Source organism: Pogona vitticeps, chromosome 5 (assembly GCF_051106095.1).
Source record: "Pogona vitticeps strain Pit_001003342236 chromosome 5, PviZW2.1, whole genome shotgun sequence".
In the NCBI taxonomy this organism is placed as follows: domain Eukaryota; kingdom Metazoa; phylum Chordata; class Lepidosauria; order Squamata; family Agamidae; genus Pogona; species Pogona vitticeps.
The window spans coordinates 99,565,284-99,591,423 of record NC_135787.1 but is presented as its reverse complement, the minus strand read 5'-3'; the positions used below and the strand labels follow the sequence as shown (position 1 = coordinate 99,591,423).

The window sequence follows — 26,140 nt, the reverse complement described above, 5'->3', positions numbered from 1 at the left end:
TTACCGAGTTCAAGCTATCTTGGCAGGTAGCTGAGTCAACACACAGCTGTACCAACCCAGCCAACATTGCTTACCCATGGGAAAGCCAAAGTTTGGCATCATAATTGTTTTGTGTAAGAAACACTGAGTGTATAAAAACAGGTATTTCCATCATGTTTAGAAGGACATCTCCAAAATACATAGCCAACTGTTTTTTACAAACAGGGGAAACATCTCTGCTGGGAAAATATTGAGCAAGAAATATTTAATGTGATGTGACTCATTTATAAATAGTTTTGCTTATGCTTTGATAGAATTATTTTAATAACAATTTGTAATGCAATAGAGTTTGTTTTTAGGTGACTGACTGAGTGTTATCTAAGAAAACAGCCTCTTACTATAGAAAACTTTTTTGTTTTGTATTTTGATTCACTGAGTTTCACCTATACATTGCCTAAACAGAAGCTTTTATTTTAATGGAATCAAAAAAAAAATTCGATCATAGAAGTATTATTTACACATATGAACTAGGGAAATATGTAATAGAAGGCTGCAATTTTGAAAGTATATACTTAACGTGATTTTTACATACTGTATATTGCAAGTATATTTTGTATTTTTGGCTTTTAATTACTCAGTTGCTTGCTTGCTAAATAAATCTTTCAAGGAAGAAAAGGATTCATTTTTGAACTTTCAAGACAAAATTATTATAAGTTATCCAGGAACAAAGATTTATATCAAACATAACAAGGTACAATATCTTCTGAGATCATAAATTCCTTCTCATATGTATAAAGGACACAAATCTGTGGGGCATCCATAAGGAGCCTGTTGATCAGGAGTTTTATTCGAGACATTCAGATTTTCCCCCATGGAAACTGACATCCTGAAGTGGCTCACTTATTAAGTCATTATATCAGAAATTCCAACTGAAAGGAGCTTTGATAGCTGGGAAGGCTCACTTTTTGCTCCATTTCCAGCTGTTACATGGAAATAGATCAAAAATGGCAATATTACACACACCAAAAATGTAGACGCCTCTAGCAGGGGCTCAGAAAGGTGCAGGTAGAACTAAACTGGGGATGGCTTGGTTTGTTCCAGTAATTATATTTTGTGATTGCCAGAAAAAAAAAGAGTGGATCAACCCATTCCCACAGCAGACCAAACAGTGGGATAAATGCCTGCCTGATTGAGCCCTCATTTGAAATGAGAGTTTTCGTAGTTTCGCACCTACTATGATTCATACTGACGAAGAAACTTGGTTAAGAAGCTGAGAGGGTCCCATACCTTATGACTGATGTGCTTTTTAAAAACTGATGATAAAAGAAATATTGTTGTTTCTTTAAGATTAGCAGATTTGTTTCAGCATGGGTTTTTGTGGATTACAGTCTATTTCATCCAACGTGTGGGATACAATACTTGATCTTCAAATATGTATATAATAGTGGTAGAAGGGAAATCCAAGCAAATTTAAATGCAGAAAATGGCAAGTGTAACATTAACACTGGATATAAATTTCCAAAGGGGTAGTTAGCATAAACATTTTGGCTGCAAGTAATATACTTAACTGATTATAAGGGTTCGTTAATGAACACACAAATCTGCTAAGCAGTATATTGCTTCTAAAATGTTAAAGCAATTAACTTTGCTTTGAAGAGCTGTTTGGGGGTTGTTGTTGTTTTCATTTTTGTTGTGCTGAAGCCAGAATGCCCTGTTGTATTGTGTAGTTTTTTAGAAACAAATTGGCTGTTCATCAGATCCCTTTGGCATTCAAAGTGGAGTGACTGTGTCCTCGTGCCAACTCTGGGATCTTTTTTGCTGTCATGCTGAAGCACGCCTTTGGAATTGCAACAGAAGGTGTCTATCTCCGGACTAGATCAGATGGAAAGCTCTTTAATCTCTCTAGAATGAGAGCGAAGACCAAAGTCCAACTGAAATGCATGCGGGGCTTCCTCATTGCCGATGATGCAGCTGTTGTTGCCCACTCTGCCGAAGACCTCCAACAACTTATGAATCATTTTAGTAAGGCCTGCCAAGATTTTGGATTAACAATCAGCCTGAAGAAAACATAAGTCATAGGCCAGGTTGTGGACTCACCTCCCTCTATTACCATCTCTGCACAAGAATTGGAGGTTGTTCATGATTTTGTGTACCTTGGCTCAATGAGCTCTGACACAGTCTCTCTAGGTGTCAAGCAGGATAAACACATTGGCAAAGCAACTACCATGTTCTCTAGAGTCACAAAGAGAGTATGGCTTACTAAGAAGCTGATGGCATATATCAAGATCCAGGTCTATACAGCCTGTGTCCCAAGTACACTCCTGTACTGCAATGAGTCCTGGACCCTTTGTGCACAGCAGGAGAGGAAGTTGAACATGTTCCATATGTGTTGTCTCGGACACAATTTTGGCACCACCTGGCAGGACAAAGTTCCAAATAGAGTAGTGCTGGAATGAGTTGGACTTGTTAGCATGCATACATTACTGAAAAAGCAACATCTACATTGGCTTGGGCATGTCGTGAGAATGGCTGATGGCTAGATTCCATAAGATCTCCTGTATGGAGAATTAGTGCAGGGAAAATGCCCCAGAGGGAGACCACAGCTGCGATACAAGGATATCTGCAAGTGGGATCCGTAGGCCGTAGGAATGGACCTCAACAGATGGGAAACTTTAATATCTGAGCATTCAGCCTGGAGGCAGGCGATGCATCATGGCCTCTCCTGTTTTGAAGAGACCCTTGTCCAGCAGGCCGAGGCAAAGAGGCAGTCCCGAAAGCAGCAAAATCAGGGAGCTGGACAGGGGACAGACTGTATTTGTCTTCAGTGTGGAAGGGATTGTCACTCTCGAATTGGCCTTCTCAGCTGCACTAAACGCTGTTCCAAGACCTCTATTCAGAGCACATTACTATAGTCTCTCAAGACTGATGGTTACCTATTATGGCTGTGCAAAAACCAGCTTATTAGTACATGTAATATGCTAAAAATTGTCCTTATTCAACATTTGGTGATGACCTGGAATCTATGTGACTATCCCAATTCAGCTGTCATCTGAGCACATTTTCTTTGCTACACAATAGCCACTTTGAAGTTAATGACACAGGGTCTTGAGATACTGAACTGCATTTCATGTAAATGTGTTCAGATTATAGATACTGCTTTTCCAGTTAATCTTGTTTGGGACAAAAAAGGAAAGCAGATATTTTAAAAAATTAATAAATATTCATTTCACAGAAGCCAAACTAATAATGCTCAGAGAAACAAAGACGGAGGGAGGGAGGGAGAGAGCACAAACCAAAACAGACTAACCCAACACAGAGATCATGGAGAAATATTACTTTTGCTTCCTGTCACCTCCAGTCCCCCAGGATGCCCCATAAGACCTCCACATTTCCTTTTATGTGTGGCCACGAAGCCACAGCTACCCTTCAGTTTTATCTTCTAAGAATTTCCATGTGACCAAAATACTTTGGCATTTTTTTTTGCATAGAATCACCTATAATTTTTGTGTAAAATTGTCTCTGTGTTTGTGTGTGTGTGTGTGTGTGTGTGTGTGTGTGTGTGTGTGTGTGAAAGAGAGAGAGAGAGAGAGAGAGAGAGAGAGAGAAAGAAACCAGTTATGTGAATTGCCAAAAATTACAAGACTGTCTTATTTAAGAACCTGAAGCATTTGCTAGGTTGTATTTTTCTATCCTAACAAGTAATTAATCCTTTTGTGTTAGCTGGGTGGTTAGGTGTGTTGCCATTGGGAAAAGATATTTTATTTAGAGATATTTTATGCATTTTACAGAAAAAAGAATTTGGGAGAAGGGAAAATTCTTTGTCATACTGCTGGCAGGAGGTGGGGAATCTAGGAGGGCTTTCTCATATCGATGTCTTGTTGAGTCAAGATAGCCTAAAGTGACAATTAGAAGGAATTTGGTGAGTATTTCTTTTGTCAAAAGGTGTGCTCACCATGCTCCATGGTATCTCAAGGCCACTGCTGGAAATGAGCACAAAGGCATAGTAATGATGACGATGATGATAGTAGTGGTTTCTATTTGTGAGTCATAAATTAGCCAAAGCTCTGAATAGGATGTACCCAATTATGAAATACAACACAGTAAATTGAAATTCCAGTAAACTCCCCATCACAAAGCATTGAACAAAACAGGAAAAGGGTTACACATCTATCTTAGTAGTGAGTTCACATCAAACAATAGTTGCTGAGTATATGAAAATTACTTGTGATTAAAAGGTTGACTGCCACTGAAATGAAAGATGTGGTATGACTTCACTGTATGATCTTGAAGGCTGAACAAATAGGGCTCTATCAGTCACAGAACTTAAACCCTATTTCCCAGCAGAATGAAGGCATCTCTGGCTACAGTATATGTATAAAAATGCAGGCATTATTAAAACAGCAGGTGTTTACTATATAATATGTTCATGCAAAAGTCCTAATTCCAACTATACAAGGAGCAGTTCTACACTGGAACACTGTCCTTCTTTTCCTTCCATTTTTGGCAAAGAGGGAATTACCGCACCTGATGGTGGGATTTTACTGGAGAGAATAAATTCTTTCCAGTGGTATTCTTCTCACACAGATGTGTGGGCAAATTGCAGTGTTACAACATCAGATGCCAAGGAAGAGGAAAAATTATTTACAACTAGCACATGGTGTCCCAATGGCAGAAAGCCTAGAAATCTTTTTATAGCAGCAGTCCACCTCATGGCACTGTTCTAAAGCTTAATCTTAAGAGAGAAAGTATTAGTATATTGCCCAAATTACACTGTATACTGTCATAAGAAACTTTCCATAGTTACTGCACTTGTGTCATTAGGAACACACTTATAGTTGTTTTATAGGTTTAATTCATACAGTCCGTATTTCACATAGTCCTAGACCTCAGTGAGATATGAAGCCTACTGTATATCTGGGCTCTGCCATAAGATTACAGGTGGTGCTGGTGTTCATATGACTGCATACTCCTCACAACAAATTCTTTGCAGCTGGTAATCCTGTACCCCCCCCCCCAAGACACACATGCTGCAACACATCTCCTTAACATTGCTTCTGGTGCAGATCAAACTCCATATTTTTTTCTTCCTTTCTCTGTCATGGGGAAATAATTGAATACAGAGCTTTCATAATTTGCCTGGACTGAAACTATGGGAATTGGAGAATGTGTTGAAGAGGATTCAGGGATACAGTTGACAGCTGCCTGTTTTTGGTAATGGTTGTAAAATTGGAAACCATGTGCCACATAAGGCTCTGTCTTACTGGTACAGTACGTATTCCCCTCCTCCCTTTTCTGTGTTTCTGAAAGCTCGGATGAGGCAGGGGCATTTTCATACCATGATAGTAGAGCTCCAGATAGTCATATGATGTGCTGGGATGAGCTGCCGCAGGGTACTGGTCCTTGATAAATGGTTGAAAATGTAAATACAAGAATGCGTACAATGTGACAGCTGGGCACTTTTAAAGCCTCAAGATGAATATCATGCTGGAAGCACTTTTCACACTAGCTGCAGCTGCCACCTTTAAAACACAGGTTGTATAATGTTTTTCTGATTGGCTGCCTCCTTGAAAGTTGTCAACACAAGTCTCACTTGTTTGAACACAAGGTAGGTGCATTACACCTTTTATCTCCAGCTGAGTTTCTAACTAGTCTCTTGGGACTTTTTTTTTTCAAGTCAAATGTGGACAGGAGCGCGACTGATTACAACATTCTTTTGCCATAGGCATGTTTTTAAAATCAGTCTTCCCCCTTTATGGTTCCATTTTCTCCCCCACCCCCCAATTAATCCACTAACTGAATGGGGTGATTGAAGAGGAAAGGGAAATTTTAACAGCCCCTCACTCTACAAACAACCCACACTGTGTTGCTTATGTACCCAGCATTCTCTGGGTGGTTTACAATTTAATTATGCAGGTTACACATCCCCAACCTCTGAGAGATGAGGACTTAGTCAGATAACTAGCAACCTGAGCCCTTTGGGATTGAACTCAGGTTCTTCAGAAGAGTCTAGGCTGTAATACTACAGGTTAACCACTGCCTCACAGGGATCCTCCCACCACCACTCTGGACTGGCCCACAGAGCAACATTTGACCATTGATCAGTTCACACTGCTGATTTAGATCATCTCTTTCTCTTGTCCTTTAAAGTTACCTGGGCTGCCATCTCCAATCAAACCATATGTCAATGGATTTGTTGACTAACCACTTAAAGACAGAAGACCTGCTGGCTGTTTATCTTCCAGGAAAGCCCCAGGAACTTCTTGTGATTGCTGTAATGTGTACTAGTTAGCTTGGTGACCTCTGATTCTAGCAGATGACTATGTTTGTGAGTTCCTGACAGCAACTTTTCATTGTGTAAAGCAAACAGTACGTGCTGGTTTCATTTCACTCACTTCATTTGACCATCTGGTCAAAGAAATTGCCAGGGAGATGCCTCAGGATTACCCACTGAAGCTTCTACCAAACTTTGAAGTCTCTAACAATATTGTAACATAGCTGGAGTCATGTCAGAATTTGTATGAGTTGCCTTGATAGAGCGGCTTTTACTGCTGGGTTGCTTCACGTTTGATGCAGAGAATATGACATGTGGTGACAAGGGTTGTACCTGAGATAACACTGGGAAATAAACAGTTCAGAGGCTCAGCAGATTTAACAGTTTTCATCTAAACCACAACATTACTTCCTGTAGGTATTCCTTCTCTTTTAATCCATGGTGTTAAAATCTTAATCAGTTCTTGCCCTCAAGACATAGCCCCAATATCTCTAGCATTTTAATAACATCCGGCTTTGTTCAACAATCAGTTACACCATCATTTTGCAGAAACCCTTTGTCTGGGTCAGTGTCTACATGCCTAAGCTTGACTTTTACTGAGGTATTTATTTGCTTTCAGAAGGGATTATTATTTCCCTTTCAGAGGAAGAGGCAGAAATAAGGTGCCCCTGGCCATGAACCACCCACACAAAAATCTGAGAGATTTATTTGTCTTTTCTTTGTTCCCAACCTCATCCTAATTCTGTTTTGTCCTCATGAATTTGAAATGTATGTTTATTTTAATGTTGTCTTGACTGACACCCTTAAGGGAAATTGTATGCTTTAATTCTAATAGTCAGTTACACGTTCATTTAAAAGCTTTCTGAATTTGGAAACGCAGACTCACTGGTACTAGAAAGAATTCTTGCCGTTCCATTGTGCAAAAGACAGAAGCCCGATGGTCTAGCTCTTTGGAGCTGTGTGTGTTTCTTTTGGTTTATTGGGACAAATCAATCTGATGTAGCTCAGAGGTTGGGAGTTCAATTCCCCACTGTACATCCCAGGAGAAGATCCAGTCCATGTCCCCTTGGGTAAGCTACATATTCCCATAATGTTTCCAGAAGAAAGGATTAGTAAACCACTTCTGAGTACTTTGTACCTAGAAAGTCATGGAAATAGTTGCTTTCAATCAGAATTGACTTGATGAATTAATTAATCTTAAAATAACTGAAACTACTAGTGCTGTGATGAAAGAAGATCCAGTCAGGAAATGAACCCTCAGGTGAGCAGCTAAAACTAAAGGATGGAAGCAAAGTAATGAGGCAGAAAGCCAAGTTTCAAGAAACCTTGTACAAATTAATATGTTAATATTGCAATCCTCACTTCATTCTTTGTCTGGTTTAGCACTGATGCCATTGATTCAACAAGCCTATTTTAATTACAACCTATTCTGTTAAGCAAGAAGATTCCTGCCATTGATTTATAGCTACATATAATGAATTACCTATTTGACTGTGTGGATGTAGTGAAGTTACATTTCAAAGATTGGGAATAGCAAGAGCATAGAAGTAACAAGTTAAAAGGAACTTTGTTACATATTCATCATTCATTACTTTTGCAATTTTTACTCTTCCTTCATCTTATTCTAAGCCAGTTTTAAAAATACATGTTCTATACATACAGTCATGTGAAAAAGAAAGCACACCCTCTTTGAATTCTATGATTTGATTGATTGATTGATTGACTGATTTGATTTGATTTGCTTTATTTGATTTATAACCTGCCCATCTGGTCTGGTCGACATCTGGTTTACATATCAGGGCATAATAGAAATTATCTGGTCCTTAGCAGGTCAGAAAATAAAGCAAATACAATCTCAGATGAACAACAAAGCATGACATATTACACCATGTCATGATTTATTTTACAAAAATAAAGCCAAAATGGAGAAACCATGTGTGAAAAGCTAAGTACACCCTTACTGATTCCATTAAGAGGCTACATAACAGCCAGGTGCTGCTAACCAAATGCCCATGAATAATTGATCATTAGCATCTGTGACCACCTCTATAAAAGCCAAGGTTTTAGCAGTTTACTGGTGTGTGTTAACACAATGCAAAGGAGCAAACACATCAGCACTGATTGTAGAGAAGATATTGTTGTTGCTCATCAACCTGGCAAGAGTTAGAAGGCCATTTTGAAACAAATTAAAGTCCATCATTCTACAGTGAGGAAGATTATGCACCAGTGGAAAACATTCAAGACAGATGCCAATTTTGCCAGGAGTGGACGTCCAAGCAAATTCACCCCATGGTCAGAACATGCAATGCTCAGAGAAATTACCAAAAGCACAAGTATTACACTTCAGACTCCACAGGCCTCAGTTAGCATGCTAAATGACAGTTCAATCACAAAAAGACTGAATGAGTATGGTTTGTTTCGAAGGCTTGCCAGGAGAAAGCCTCTTCTCTCTAAAAAGAACATGGCAGCATGGCTTATGTTTGAAAATCTGCATCTGGACAAACCACAAGACTTCTGGAACAGTCCTTTGGACAGACGAGACCAAAGTGGAGATCTTCGGCCATAATGCACAGCATCACATTTGGTGAAAACAAAACAAAACATAGCATATTTGTTTGTTTGTTTGTTTGTTTGTTTGTTTTATTTATTTATTTATTTATTTATTTATTTATTTATTTATTTATTTATTTATTTATTTATTTATATGCCGCCCACTCTACCCAAAGGTTTCTGGGCAGCTTACAACAATTAAAATTAAATTAAAATACAATAAATGATAAAATGATTAAAATAAAATTAAAATTGCCATCAGGACCCACAGTTGATGTTATTTCAATTAAAAGCCTTCTGGAAGAGGAAGGTTTGGACCTGGCGCCGAAATGTCATCAATGTCGGCACCAGATGAATTTCAGTCGGGAGGGCATTCCATAGTCTGGGGGCAGCTGCCAAAAAGGCCCTTTGTCTACAAGCCATCCCTCTTACCTCCTTGAGGTAAGGATCTTTCAAAAGGGCCCCCTGGCTAGATCTTAACTGCCAGGTAGGCTCATATGGAGGGAGGCGGTCCTTTAGGTATTGAAGCCATTTAGGGCTTTATATGTCAAAACAAGCACTTTGAATTGGGCCAGGGCAGCAACTGGTAACCAATGTAACTTAAACAGAATCGGCTTGATGTGTTCTGTAGCGGCCCTACCATTCACCAGCCACGCAGCTCGATTCTGGACCAGTTGTAGTCGCCAGACCGTCCTCAAAGGCAGCCCCACGTACAACGCATTGCAATAATCTATACAAAATGTTACCAGTGCATGTGTAACTGTCATGAGACTCCGCTCGTCCAGGTAGGGCAGTAGCACAAACACCTCATACCAACTGTCCAGCATGGTCATGGAGAGCTGATGATTTGAGCTTGTTTTGGGCACTTTGCAGTCATTAAGTTGACCATGAACTCCTCTGTATACCAAAGCATTCTAGAGTAAAATGTGAAGTCATCTGTCCGACACCTAATGTTCGGGCAAAACTGAGTCATGCAACAGGACAATGATCCCAAGCACACCAGCAAATCTACAACAGAATGGCTGAAAAAGAAAAATAAGGTATTGCAATGGCCCAGTCAAAGTCCAGACCTCAACCCGATTGAAATGTTCTGACGGGACCTTAGGAGAGCTGTGTAAAAACAAATGTCTGCGAACCTCAATGAACTGAAGCAATGTGGTAAAGATTAGGCCAGAATTCCTCCACAATGTGAGAGACTGATAAAGTCGTACAGAAAAATGATAACTTCAAGTTATTGCTGCTAAAAGTAATACTACAAGCTATTGAAGGTGTACTTAATTTTTCACACATGGCTTCTCCATTTTAGCTTTATTTTCATTAAATAAATAATTACATGGTGTAATATGTCATGTGTTGTTGTTCATCTGAGGTTGTATTTACCTAATTTTCAGACCTGCTAAGGACAGGATGTTTTTATTATGTCCTGATATGTAAAACCATATAATTCAAAAAGAGGGAGTACCGTACTTCCTTTTTCACATTACTCTATATTGAACAGATAGGGAAATAAACTGCACTCTTGTCTAACACCTTTGCCTATTAGGAACCATTATGTTTTCCATAATCTATCCTAATACTAGCTTATTGTCCAGAGTACGGGTTACACACACACCGGGATAATTAAATGTTGTGGTACACCTATCTGTTTGAGAATGATTCATAGCTTTTCATGATCCACACAGTCAAAGATTTTACTGTAAGCTATAAAGCAGAAACTAATTATCTTCTGAAATGCTCTGGTAATATTTCAATAGTCAAGGTCAAAAATATGAAAGCTGAACAAATTTGGCACAGCGCTAGAGAACTTTATAATATCCCTTGGTAGTTTGAGTCTGTGTAGGTCGACCACAGTTAACATTTACCCCTGAAAGGGTTAAAACCCACTGTGAACTAGATAATCATGACAATCATATCAACGTTCATTTGAGTATCAAGGTATAAGTCATTTGCTTGCTTAATCCTTACTCAGAGGATAGGAATAAATTACTGGGTAGTCGCTCATGGTGAAACAAAGAAAGAAAAGTGAGTTCACACAACATCAGCTATGTAACTCTACAAGTGTTATTCATCCACATTGCTTCTATGAAGCTCCAAAGTTGTGGAATGTCCAGCTGGGCCCTTCCTTTTATCCTCCCACTGACAGCTGAAGACTCATCTTTTCAGGCAAGCTTTTAATCATCATGATTGAATTCCCAAATGCTTTTTAGAGTTATGATAGTTTTAAGGTTTACTTGCTTTTAATTAATCAATTGTATTTTAATTAGCATATAGCTTAGTAGTTCTTTAATATTTAACTTATTATGTTTTTAATTTCATTCCTTTTATTATTGTGAGCTACCTTAGGTCACCTTATTGCGAGAAAGGTGGCCTATCAAACAAACAAAAATCCCAAAGTCATTTAAAGCATAACTTTTTAAAAAGTCAGCAATACTGTATGTGACCTCTAAATTTCATTCTTACCGCTATGATTGAAATGCTGGGCACATATTATATATTTATATATATATAATTTGTGTCCATATATGAAGACTGCACTTAAGTTATAGGTAAATACCAAAGTCAGACAAATAGCTGCAAAAGGTACATATAAGAACTTAAATCTTATTTCAATCCAAAAATACAAGAGGATGGAACCTCAAAATGCACATCTCTTTTAAAAAAAGTAAAAAATATCATAACAGCAGAAATATGTTTCTTAGCCTTTTATCACATTTGAACACATGTGGAGAAACAATATATTTTCTACATGCTCACCCAAACATCATCAAATTTGAATATATGGAGGAAAATCTATGATTTCTGTGTACTGCCTCTGTGCTGCTGTATCTCTGTAGCAGCTGTTCTTTTTTAAATTTCCACACAGATTCTTGCCTTGCTTTGCCTTGCCTTACCTTGGCTCTGTTGTGGCTCAGCTGTCTTCGCTGACTCTGTACTGGCTGGCAACTTGTTCACATTACACCAGCCCTTTTATAGGCAATGGATATTTATATATCCTTTGTTTATTTTTTTCTGAACTGGCTTGCAGATTTCATTACTAGTGGACTAATTCAAAATCTCATAGCTCGTGTTACCAAAGCAAAACTCTGCAAATAAGAACAAACAATAACATTTTCCTTAATTTTCTTTTTTCCTATTTTGGCTGGCTCAATTTATCTTCTCATTGAGTATGCTTTGGTAGTAAACTCTATGGGTTTTTTAATGGAAGTTGATATAGTTGCAGACCCAATGGACTTTTATATAGGCTTCACTACCTGAGAAAAATGCATGGGTTTATATAGGAGGTTTTTTTCACTTATCTGCTGCCTGAAAATGTTAAATAAAACCCCTCGGAAATATGCATTGCCAAGGTGTATATTGTTTCTATCTTTAAAAAAAATATTTCGATAAAACATAATATTCCTCTACTGAACTTTAAGCATCCCTAATCTAGATTTAGGCGATTCCCAATGTGGTGTAATGGACAGAGTGATGGACTAGGACTCTGGAGAACAGGGTTTAAATCCCCATGGAAAATCCATTGGCCATGGAAAATCACTGGGGGAGAAGTACTGGTGAAACTGCTTCTTACATATTTCACTTACCTTGAAAGCCCTATTAGAGTCACTATAAGTAAGCTCCAACTTGAGAGCACAGAACACACACACAATTTAGATTTAAATTCCCCTTTGATATCTTAGATTGTATTCAAGAGATTATTTCCTTTTTGCCTTACTAGCAGAAATATTCACTTTACAAGGGTTATAAATCCCAAATCCCCACTTCACCGGGCCATTCTTTCTCTTCCCCTCTGTTTCTAGGCTTCCCTAAACCTGACCCATTCTTTCTTAATCCTATCATCCTTTCTGTTAAAAAGTCTATCAGAGTCAGTTCTTTTATAGTAGCCACACATATATACTGGATTTCAAAAAAGCCAGTTTTAACAAATTCAGGACAATGATAAGTAAGGTCCAGTGGCAGAAGATCCTAACAAGAAAAGGAGTCCAAGAAGGCTGGGAGTTTCTAAAAGAAGAAATTTTAAATGCGCTACAAATACTTCCAACAAGAAAAAAGGTGGGAGATAGCAAAAAAGGGCAGTATGGCTTCACAAAAAGCTCAGACAGGACTTGAAAACAGAATAAGATACAAATAGGAAGTGGAAAGGAGGTTGGGTCAGAAAGGAAGAGTACATACAAGTAGCAAGGAATTGCAGGGATGGCATTAGAAGGGCAAAAGCTGAGAATGCGCTGATGTTAGCTAGAGACACTAAAAGCAACAAAAACATTCCTCAAGTATGTGCATAGCAAAAGACTAAGAAAAGAAACAGTGGCTCGGGTACTCAATGGAGATGGGAAAATGATATGACAAAGAAAATGCAGAAGTCCCCAATTCTTATTTTAGCTCAGTCTTCTCCCAAAGGACAGACTGACCCATGAGACAAATGTGAAGTTCCACATTTGGGGAGACAGGACTGCAACTGAAGATTAAAAAGAAATTGTCAAGGAATACCTCACTACCTAGAATGAGTTCAAATCTCTGGGGCTGGATGAATTGTATCCAAGAGTATTGAAGGAGTTGGCTGAAGAGCTCTCAGAACCACAGTTCATTATTTTCTTGAAATCATGGGAACTAGATGAGGTGCCAGATGATTGGAGGAGGACTAATGTTGTTCTTGTGTCCAAAAGGGGGATACTGGGAACTACAGACCAGTCAGCCTGACATCAATACTAGGGGAAATTCTGGAACAGATTATAAAACGGTCACTATGCAAGCACCTAGAAAACAAAGCAGTAATAACTAGACAAAGCCAACATGGATTTGTCAAGAACAAATCCTGCCAGATTTCATGAGTTCAGCCAAAGAAGGCCTGGAATCAGAGGGGTTAATTACAGCTGAGGAAAATGCTGAGCAATTAGTATCATAGACAGATGAATCACTGCCAGATTCTCCTCCCCCACTAGCCGGAGTGCAGGATACCAACAATAGGCTCAAGTTACAGGAAGCCAGATTTCAATTGAATATCAGGAAAAATGTCCTGTTAGAGCAGTACAGCGATAGAACCAATTGCCTCAAGGGGTGATAAGTGATTCAACACTGGAGGCATTCAAAAGAAATTTAGACAGCCACCTGGCAGATATCCTTTGATTTGGATTCCTCCATGGAGCAGGGTGTTGGACTTGATGGCCTTGTAGGCCCCTTTCAACTTAACGGTTCTATGATTTTCTCTTTAAAAATCCATCAATATTCATTTATTATAAAAGTTATAGCCTGCCATGCCACAAAAAATAGTGCTCAATCTGAGTAACAATAAAAGGGATATAAAATAAAATAATAATGAAAACCAAATAATTTTTCACAAAGTCTTTATTTCAGTTTTAATTACTAAATGTGAAATGACGAAAATGATAATCAAAGAAATACAGGTGGGTGCATTTATATTTCTAATTATGTAATTTCCTTGTATAATCAAGGATGCCGGAAGTGACACAAAAGGTAGAGCTGTTGACATTCTTAAAAAGATCCTGAAGATGATCAGGGTCCTGGCCACAGTACAGTCAGTGCTGTATTCCCTCTTCTGTTCCATGCTTACATTGAGCCCCATTCCCTAGTCACCATTGATCCAGAGTGTTTATAGTCATTAGGCACATCAATTATGTGAATCTGAGCTGAGTGGCACTGATTATAAAGGAATGTATTCAGAGTATTAAGAGAGGTCTTACTTGTGATGGATTTCTGAGCAACTTTACACCCATCCTGGATCTTCTAAGTATGTGCTGTCAAGTCACATTTAACTTAAACAAGCCAAAGAGGGTTTTCTATGTTCTGTAAGATATTTAAGGAAGGGCTTCATTGTTGCCATCCTCCTAGTGGCTGGGCAAGGATTTGAAACAACATCTTCTGAGTACTGGTTCAACATGCTATCCACTACACACCACACTGGCTCTCATGGCGGATTATGGATTTATATATTTTTATAACATGCAGCATATGTCAGGCATGCTAGTTTTAATCTTTAAATTCAATAACATGTTGATTGTTGTATTACTTTATATCATGGTAGTGCTTTTCCCAATTACATTTCCCCATATGATTGATTGATTTACTTGCAACTACACTTTCCCCCCCTAATATATCATTTGCAAACAAGAAAGTGGTGGTGGTAGTGGTGGTGATCCTTGTGTCTTCTAGTTTTGTTCCTGTGTTTGCTAACTAGAAAACACAGGTATGTGGAACTGCCTGTAGAATCCCAGCAAGAGTGTGTCAATCAGAGCCTAAGCTGAAAATGACTAGCCCAGGGATATAATTGTGGGATGCATTAAGAAATTCAGGGTTGGGGAGCACAAAAACAAAAGGGCCTGAAGACATTTTGATGCCTGATCCAATTACACATTGCTGGGTGGTGAAAATATAGGTATAAAATGTAATAATAAACCAAACATTTGACAGTTGGTCGACAGTTGACAGCCATTTAATTATCCCAAGATCTTCAAGAGCCAGTCTGCCTAATCCTACCAAATGGTAGGGCCAGTCAAGGATGAAAGCTGTATATGTCGAGGGCATAACAATATTAGGAGGCCAACTAGATCAGATTGAATGCCAGTCCAGAATTTGGTTCATGTAGTGGTCAACCAGTTGCCTATGGGAAGCCCACCAGCCAGACATGAGTGCAGCAGCACCCTTCCATTTGTGCTTTCCAGTAGTTGAGATACAGACACACAGTGCTTCTGGTGCTGTGGACAACACATACAAGTAGCACCTGATAGCTTTATCCTCCATGAATGTATCTATGAGTGCAGCTAGCCACCTACTTTTCAGCTTCAATGGATGACCCCAGATTTATCTCTTATATGTGACACTATCCACTATCCCCACACTAGACATCTTTTTATACATATCTGTTGTCTCACTTATTTAGAGTAAAACATGTGGTTGCAGTCACATCATCTCTTTCCCAGAGCTTGGAAAATTAATTTTTGAAAGTAACATGTACCTATTACAAATTAGTCTTTGGAAAGTGGCCTGCTGTAATTTTGTTGATACAATGTTGAAAAAAATATACATTGTTGGCCAGAATCTAATTGAAAAAAGTACTCTGGCATAACTGCAATATGATGAATTTCAGCTACCAATGGCCACAAGTTAAGAAGTCAATGTGGGCATTTGCTTTCACAAATGGTGCACAACTAATACCTACATCAATTTTTTAACACCCAACAATTTGCTGCTGAGATTTATGCTGAAAGAGTTATGTTGGTGGGCATAACTAATAGATTTCTGACTATTTCATTACTTGTACTGTTTCATTACTTGTACTTGTTGTTGTTACAGGAAATGTAAAATGGTAGCTATCAACACTGATCTGAGCCCAGCAGCTGCTTGACTGCCATAGGAGTGGTGAGCCCAGCAAGGATGGCAGTGTTGGTGACAATAACAGTGTGTATTTGTGATGAGCAGACATGAAGCTGGTCAATATAGGAAGGATCATGGTCATACTAGTGGGACCTGCTGGACTGCATCAATCTCAGCTACTATTAGAGTCTGCCAGATGCTGATGGGCGTACCAATCATATGGAGCAAAGTCTGTAGTACCCCAGGCACTGACATATCAGAGCTAAAATCTGAGATGTGGACGACGGTTTTGATATCATAGAGGTGGGCTCTTCCCATGTTACAGAGGTGAGCAGGAATGAGTTGGGAGGGAGATTTTATCCACTCAGGCTTTGTGCTGCTGCTACAAGGGCATGGGCAACAAGAGGGTACATGGGCAGCAATGCTGATTCTTCTTTATTTGCTCCAAATGGCATGATGGGACCACCATCATAGCCTCAGAAAAACAAGAGTAATCGGATGGGACTGGGGAAAGAGCCAGGAGTCCTTGTAATTGAGGCCCTTGTGCCATTTGGAGTAACACACAAACACAGAGGCATCTTGTTATTGAACCAATGAGTCCCGGCAGCTCCTGAGAATGGCCATAGATGAGTTTGTTCTTGCTATGTGCTGTCAAATCAAAATAGACTTGAAGAGACTCTAACAAGGCTTTCAATGTGAGATATTTAAGTCGTAGTTCTACCAGTTCTACATGCCCAGTGAGTTTCCATGGCTGAATGGGAATTCAAACCCAGGTCTCTTGAGTCCTAGTCTGTCACTATATTCACATCACCACAATGGGTATCCTATAGATGAGTTCCCATGTTTAAAGCTGCCAGCTCCCCCCACCCATGAAATGATCTCCTCCTCCAGGGATCCTGCTTACTCTGTGTACTGAAAGAAGCTCAGTAATTTCATGTGACCTGGCACCCCTACTCCTCATCTGTCTTCAGCAGATGCTGCAGTCCTCTCTATTACCAGGAGAGAAAAAAACTTGACATTTGTTTCCTCAGTCCATTTCTTATGTTTTGTCTCCAGTTCCATAATTTCGGGTTTTACCCTGACATCCTAGAACAGGAAAATCATTTGTGTGTGTGCCTCGCAAAGAAACTAAGAGGCAGGACTTACTTGCTTCCTATTATACTGCATCTTAAACTAAGCATCTCAGAATTACCCAGGTTCTGCCTCTTTGGTGTTTCTAACTGTTCCCTGCCTGGTTTGGAATCCCAGGAAAGCAGTTAACTCTAGAGGTCTCTTGAGCCCTTGGTAGAGGCTTATGTTCATTTTGGTGTTTCATAATATTTAAGTCATAATTTTGTTAATGGGAAGTAATTTTGTTACTCCTGGTTGGGAAGCTGGGGAGAATGGCAAAACATAACAGTTCAATAAAGCTTTAAGGCATATTTTACTTGTATCAAAAACGATGATTTTAGACCCAGTGCACTTGCTCAGTTAAAACATATGTTTCCAAATACAGCCTTTAGACTGGGGTGTGGCTCATTCCCAGGAACCAGTTCTTTACTGACTTTGTTCAGTTTGCTGGTTGTTTGCTGCAAAAATCTTAATTTGGTGCAGCAAAACGTATAAAGTGTCTTGCAACCTTTTAAAGAGTAATCCATTTTGTTTGGTTTAAGCTTTTGTAGACAGCAGCCCCCTTCTTCAGATGCAATCCATGTCAATAAAACTTGTTCATTTTTAAGGTGCCACAAGGCTGCCCGCTGACTTCTCAATTCAGAGTCTCATCTTTCTGGGTGGCTCATGTGACTTCATTTTTCCACTCCTTTACCTGTCTACGATGGGAAAAACAAGCAACAGCGAACAGTAACTCTTGAACACTAGAGGCTACTTTGACTACAAAACATGTTCACTTCACACAAATGTGTTGGTGGCAAATTCTACTTACACTATAATTTAAGTATCTATCCTTGTAAAAGTGATATCATTTGAATTTAGTTATAAGTGCATTTATTCAGTGCTCAGGACTCTAAAACCCCTTAATACGTATAAAGAGCTGATTTACTTACCAGTTGCTGACAGACTAATAACATGCAGCTGGAACACCATGATTCACACTGCATTCATTGCTTGAATTCCTTTGTAGGTTTAACAAGAAGCAGAAACAGAGTGGTTCTAAAGCCTTTTTTGATCGGAGAAGCTATAATGCTAATGTTTTAAGTACTGTCCCTGTTAAAGATTGCTGACATGGATTTGATGCTGGGCCCTTCAGAAGAGGGGTAGGTGAACAATGTAGAGGTTATTCATTCTGAGATTATTCATTCTGACCAGAACTTTTATTCACATAACCATTTAATTATCAAGGGTTCAAAAGAGGCTTTTTTGACTTTGAGGAGGTGAAAAATAGAGGTTATCAATGCCACATTCAGTCACAACAGAAACGGCACCACATCTCTAAACAATACTATCTTATGACACACATATCTTGTATTATGGCTACAGGCATCCATATGTGTATTTTTGGTCCCAAGAATCTACAAATGCCCACATGTGTAGATGTGGTGTATTCTGTGCTTTGTTGTATGTGTGACATTCATGTAGGGCACTCATTTGTGCTGCAGGCCCCATTCCTGATGTGTACCAATTGGATTGCTAATACGCAAGGTTCATATTCTGACAGCTGAATTCAGTGCATGGACATCAGGAGATGGAACAAGCCTAGCTTTGTGACACTAAGCGTCATTCCACGTGAAAGTGTTGTGCACTCGACTACATGAACAAATCTATGAAAGCACAATTTTTCTACAAATGCAAGAATAGGCACTACCTTTATAGGCCACTAATCAGAAATCACCTCAAATGCATGCTTTCGTGGGTAAATCCCACTTCTTCAAAGCAAGTACCAAAAGTCCAAACATTCTTGGCAAGATAGGGTTTGTCCAGAGGTTACTCTTAGATGTAATGTTCTTAGCAAGATGAATTTCGCCAGGCAAGTCTGTGTTAGATGAGGCGGGAAACAGTAAGGTTGTTGTTTTAAAGTTATGGCTCAGGCAGCTGTGGGTTGGATTTCACATCCCAGTTCTTCAAACAAAGGGGCACAGGCCATGCACATCCACACCTCCATCCTCTCAATTTGGCTCTTCTTTGAAACATACAGGGAAGCAGGGGTGATGCAGAAAACCCATGTCCTCTGTCTGGAAATTGGGGTATAATTTAGTAAACCCCCCAGGGTTTAACCAATTGGGGTTAGATTAAAATTTTTAAAAAAATAACACCTAGTGGTAGCAGCACTGCTTCACTGGTTTTCAGAGCCTATGTGCATTCTTGTTGATACTTGTGTCCCTTACTGTTTCCTGCCTCATCTATGCATATGTTTAACCTCTAACAGGTAGTTCATTGCTCTCTGAACCTCCATGTCATAATCAAATTTCAGATTTCCAGGATTACATTTCTTATACTCCCTTAATCATTTCACACTTTCTTTATACAACATTTCAACCGTGGGGGGTGGGAATGACTCGCTTCTAGGTTTTGCCTGTTGTTCAAAAGTCCAATTTGGCAATCTTGACAGGTTCCCATTCAGAGTTCTTGTAAGAGGTAGAGATTTAGCTCACCTTCTTTCTCCACTTTACTTTTCAGCATTTGTGTTGACCATTCTTACTACCTGCCCTCTGTTCCCTCTTCTTTATCTCCTCATTGCATCTCCTGCTTTGGATGTACTTCCTCACATATTACCTTGGGCAGTTCCTTGATCTTATTTTCCGCAATATCCCTTTGTAGTGGAGTTCACTTTGTCTAATTTTCCTCATAGTCCACCCTTTCCATGGTCTTCTTCCTTCACCTTCTGTGACCTCTGATCCATTGATCTAATGGCTTTCTCTGAAACAGTGGTCAAAATCTCATTGTATAAAACAACACACATAAGTACTTCTTGTAGTTTGCTGACTATCTATCACATGCCCTGTTATACCATTGATTGTAGAACCAGGGGATAACCTGTTGTCTGATGAACAGCTGGCAAAATACCTATCACGGCTTGCATGATTGCCTTTACTTGTATGATAATGTAACACAACAGAATTATTTATTTTATTTTTGTTCTCTTGCTTCTGTTTTTAGTAAACAATCCCTGACTGATTCTTCACCTTCAAATATACTGTTTCCTAACTGCCTTCACTTCCAAATCCCAGTAAAATGATTACTTCAGTATCTTATTAATCAGGACTCAGTTTGGGACTCTACTCTTTTTCTCTATGTACTATCCCTGAATTACTTCATCATATGCGATGAATTCAGTTCTACCAGTACTTGCTTCAACTCTTTACCCAGAATTTTCTCCTTCTTTTCAGTCCAAAGGTCTCCAAATGTGTCTTGAATAGCTGAGATTGAATGCTTTACTATAATTTTAAATCAGCTCAATATGTTCAAACTTGAACTTTTCATCTTTGGTATCAAGCACTTTTCTTCTTGTTCACTCTTACTTTTCATTCATATCCATTCCACCTAATCTACTGAACAGGCATGAAAGCTGGCCTATCTTGATTACCGCAATCTTCTCTTTTTACGTCCATCAATGGTTATTGTTATGTTGTGTGAAGTCATTTTCAATTTATGGTAAACCAATGAATTAGTGTCCTCCAAAAGGTCTTTCCGTCAACACCCTGCTCATACCTTAGAAACTCAATCTTATAGTTTCCTTTACTGCACCAATCCACCTCATATTTAGTTCCCCCCCCCGCTGCCGCCCCCCCCCCCCCCAGCCTTCAGGTTTCCCCAGCACTACTGTCTCTTTCAATGAATCTTTTCTTCTCATGAGAGAATCTTCATGACCTCTTCTCAGCTGCCTTACTCTGGTACTAAAACTATTCCTTTTTCTCACAGCTTGGATTGCCTGACACAACTCCTTCAGTCTGTATGTTGGCTTCCTGTATTCTTCCAAATCCTATGCAAACTTCTTGTCCATATCTTTAAGACACATGCTCCTTACCCTTGTATGGACCATATCCCTGCCTGTGACTGTTGCTCATGCAATGTCACCATCCTCAGTCCTCTGAAAGCCTCCTACTTCCTCCACCTTTCTTCCAGATGTTGCTTTTTCACAGAATTCCCTCCCAGAACAACTGCAACTGCTCTTACTTCCTTGAAACCCCACCAGATCCATCAAGTCCTTGGCCCAAATGCCTAGCTCTCATACCTTAATCCTGACTCAGGCAAAGGAAGAAAAAAACTCACTGGGTGACCTTTGGCCTATCATTTTCTTTCAGCATGGTCTACTTCATAAGGTGGTTGGTAAGGATAAAGCAGTAAATGCTGCCTTGAGCTCATTGAAAAAAAGGAGGTGGGATAGCAGTGTGACTAATAATCAAACAAATAAAATACTGTACTCTAAAAATATGACATGAGAAATGGCAGTAGATATAAATGAAAAATATATGATAAATGTACATATATAAACATACCATGCTTAGTGTTTATATTAAGAGAATACAGTCTAATTTAAAAAGCACATCAAAATCAACCCAGTATTGCTTCCTATGGAGTTATATGCTTTGGGGGTACTTATGGGAAGGTCCCATCCAGATGTTTTAGCCCCCCACAAAAGGAACATGGCACAAAAGCAATAGAGAAGGAGCATACACAGAAGCATGATGATGACACCCATCATGTCTGCAGGAAGCACTGGAAGTGGGAAGAAGGCAGGAGACGTGGTTAAACGTGCATATCTGTTACACATCCCTTGTTCCCGTGAGAGTAGTTTGAGAGGAAATCCTTTCTTTGAATGCCAGGACAGGATTAAATCTTAAATCTTCCGATGTCGACTTTCATCAGGAATTAAGTGATCCTGAGATGGCACATGGACTGTTTGGGGCAGATGGAGTATTAGCCTATTATCAATTATTCACCATGATGTGTATCACTGTTGAAAGCAACTTGGTCCAAAGTGACATAAAGGGTTTTGTTTGAAGACAGGCAAGCTAGAAGCACAAGTTTGAACAAACAAGTCAGGACTGCCAACCATCCAGTGTCATCATGTTGTTGTAAACAGAACCCATTGCCTCATCTTTGCTTGACAAAAGTGCTTGCTCTGTTCAAGGTTTCCATGAAAGTGAGCACTATAAGTCAGATGTGACTTAATAACACACACAAACACACATTGCCTTCTGTTATAGGCAAATGAATTACTGACAATTGGAACTGTTTAATATTACACATTTTACTGATTTAAATTTAAAAATGTTTGCACAAACCACTTAGGTTCATTGAACAATCCCCCAGCGCTATGTTCTGGAGCTATGCTCCATTTTCTTTAGTCTTCCTTCATAGAGAAGAAGCTCTAATTCTCATTTCTCCTTACATTTTTCAGCAGCATGGATGCCTCTTGGACACACATGTAGATGAGGCAAAGGTGTGCGTACTGGGAAAGTTAACAGCAGGTGGCAGATTTCTTTGAAGAAAATTTCTCCGGTGATAAACCTGCAATTTTTGAAAGTGACATGAAAACCACTCTTAGAACATTGGGAAGGAATGCATCATTAGAAGTAGACAGGATACCAGCAGAATTATTTCAGGCTACAGAGACTACATCTGTTAAAATCCTAATAAGAATATGTCAACAAATACAGAAAATAAAGCAATGGCTTCGAATTTACAACAAAACATACAAAGAAAGGAGATGTCAAACAGTGCAGCATTGACAGAATATTACATTAATTTCCCTTTCAAACAATACAATGCTGAATATTGTACACCAAATACTTTTACCATGTGTGGAGCAAAATCTCCACAGTGTTCAATCTGGATTCAGAAAAAGAAGAGGCACTAGAGATCATATTGCAAACATACCATCGCTATTGGAATATATACAATATAGAGATGCACTGTTTGGTATATTGCACATTACATATTTCTATTCTGTTTTTAATTGCATGATTTATTTAGTTCTGGTCTGTGACAATAATAAAGTATTCTGCCTATCTGATGAAGAAATCAAAATGAAGTTTTTCTGTATCTTGGTTCAGCTGTTGATCCAGACAAAGACTGCAGCCAAGAAATCAGAAAAAATACTGATATTTGGAAGGAAGCTTATGATTGAACTAGAAAAGATCCTTAAGAATAAGGATGAGCCACTGTTGCTCAAGACCAATGTCATTATAATATGATATTCTTGATTACTATCTACAGATGTGAAGGCTGAACAGTAAACAAAGCCAACAGTATTAAAACTAATTTGTTTGAAGTAGAATGTTGGACAAGTGCTTTAAGAATATATTTGCGCTGCTGGAAAGATAGATGTGTGAATGCTAGATCAAATCAAACCTGAACTCTCTCTGGAAGCAAAAATGACTAAACTTGGCACATCATGAGGAGTCAGGACTCATTGGAAAATACAATAATGCTAAGCAACTTTGGAGGCAGCAGGGAAAGAGAAAGATAAACTCAATTAAAGAAAACCATGTCCCTTCGTTTGAAATCCCTGAGCTGGGCTGTTGATGATAGGACCTTTTAGAGGTTATTAATTCATAATTGGCAGTGACTCAATGACACATAACAACAACATTCTAGTTCAAAAATATGATTTGGGAGATTAAATGACCAGAGCTATATGCAGCATTCCAAATGTGACTATACAGTATGTTTTCATCAACTCTATTGTCGCTATTCTATCAGATTTTATTTTGCCTTTGGAAATAAAAGTTTCTAGTATAGATTTTGCTTTTTTTCTGTGTGTGTTTTCAGTCCATAGCTTGGGTTTTCTCTTGGATCACCCATTACTCTGAGGAATTAGAGATGCAGGCATGTTTGTAGGATCAATTATATAAATAGAGGTGTTTCCAGGTGTTCCAAGCCTTGATGATAAAACCAGATAAAGCTGTATTTTTGAGTGACTGGGTGCAACTCAGCTTCACTCAAGAAGATACATGTCTTTGCATGGGAAAGGTTAGAGAGAGGGGGCCCTCCTCAGGTTTCTTAGATTATCCTTTACCTTCTTCTGACCTGTGCTAACATTCCATCAAACCTTAGATTGCTATTCTTAGGGTTGTTCATGTCTCTTACTTTCTTCTCACAACTTTTTCTCTTCTCCCTCCAAGAAGAAGACATCTTCTCTGTGTTCTCTAGAGATGAAAGGGGCATCCATGGCTCCTGATAGCTCTGATCTTATTAGACCTAGGGCTCCTATCACATTTCCTATCCCATGTGTATTTCTTTAGTAAACACAAGCTTTCTTATTTTCTTAGAAAGAAGCATGGATGCAATTTGTTTATAAAGGGGGAAAGTGCGCCCAGGTAATCTTTGGGAATCTCAAAGGGCTGAATCGCAACTTAATGTTGCAAGTGTAATCTCCAACATGAGCAAACCCTAATTTTTTTTCTTAAACATGACCAAGTCACTTTTGCTAGGTACATATTACATTTACTTCTCTTATTAAACTGAGAACTGGAAAATGGAAGAGGAAGAAAGTGATTTGATTATACAAAACAATTCTCTATGTTTATCATGTGATTTCTCTATCCTCTAGTACTAAGAAATAATGTTAGCATCAAGAACATTTGGTGAGTAGCTCAGTCAGTGGTGCTGGCCAGCAAGATATTGATGATGTGGAAATTTCTGATGCTTACAGAAAAAATTAAGTTGAATCATCCTGTAATTGCCCAGGGAATGTACACTGTACGTTTTGCGGCATGTATTGAGACATAAGGATTGGGTAAACGCAATGCTCCACTCTCTCATTCATTGTTTGTTTAGTGATGACATCGTTGAAACCTGTTTTTCCTAGAAAATACCCTGTTCTGCACATTTGAATTCTAAGTTGCTATTCCCCCAAAAAAGAACAATTGCTGTCTTGATTCTTTTTCAAAGAAGATCACAGCAAGGAGATTTCCTTTAAAATAGTACTGCACAAAGAGCCTTCGTCATTATGATACCTCCCCCCTCTGTTTATAAAGGGCTTAGAAAAGTTGCTTTTTTAGTCTTTGGCTCCCAGAGTTCCCAGCATTGTGGTCTTAGGAACAGCAGGTAGAGAGAGACACCCCCATCTCACCACTGCCCAGCCAGTGGCCATTTGGAAGTTAACCAAGTGCCTAATCAATATTGGCTTCTGTGCTCCCTCCACTACTTGCATTTTTGTTTTTTGTTTGTTTGTAATAAATTGTAGAAAACTTATATTGCTTCTCTTACAAAGTCCACCCATCCCCTCATATTTGGTTTTCTTTTGTCCACGTGGCCTTTAAGGATTTTTAACTCAATGCAGACTGCAGTTGATATTATCATGGTCAGTCTAAGAAAGGCTGACATTGCCCTGCTGGTTGACAGAAGGTAGCAGTTTTTATTTTCTTCTTTTTATTTTCTTCTACAATGCTCCTTATATCTAATCTTAATGCAGTATCATGAAATCCTCTTTTTGAAGATAATAATTTCTCAAATCTGCCTTTATACTGTCAGGAGCAGACTATTAGGTGACACTCAGGATTGCTAAATATGTTAAATTTGCAAATATTTGTTACGTACTCACACTCCTGCTTATTAAAGAAAGCACAAGACTGTAGACAATTACTCTGCTTTGTCTGAATTGTCTTGGACTATCAGGAAAATATTATGAGACCTCTATTGCCATAATGAATACCCAATGTGGTACAGCAGACAGAGTGACAAACTGGGACTCAGAAGATGTGGGTTTTATGGTTCTGCTCAACCAGTGAAACTTACTGGTGTATGTGTGTGTAACTAATATAACCACTCCTTAAATATCTCACTTACCTTGAAAGCTCTATTAGGGTCGTTATAAGTTGTTTCTAACTTGAGAGTATATGACACATCATCCCATTCCCTTAGCAGGGAGCTGAAAGGTCAGCAAAAAAGCCATGGAGTGTATGCAGAAAATGTTACATTCTCAGTAGTAGGGTGATGAAAAGATGTAGTTACTCACAGAGAAGAAAAGTTCAAGCCCAGATAAGCTGAGTCAATAAGCTGTTCCTCTTGAAGAAGCACAATAGTCTTTCTTTGCATGCCCATCAGAACATCCTATCACCACCCTGCCATTTA

At 38.9% G+C, this 26,140-nt stretch overlaps 1 long non-coding RNA gene across 1 annotated transcript in view; it reads right to left on the bottom strand.

The window, feature by feature from the left end:
• Window positions 1–1,663: 1,663 nt before the first annotated feature.
• Window positions 1,664–26,140, bottom strand: part of LOC140707743 (uncharacterized) — a 49,490-nt gene continuing 25,013 nt past the window's right edge. The window contains exon 2 of the long non-coding RNA XR_013545592.1: window positions 1,664–26,140. This is a non-coding gene — a long non-coding RNA (uncharacterized LOC140707743).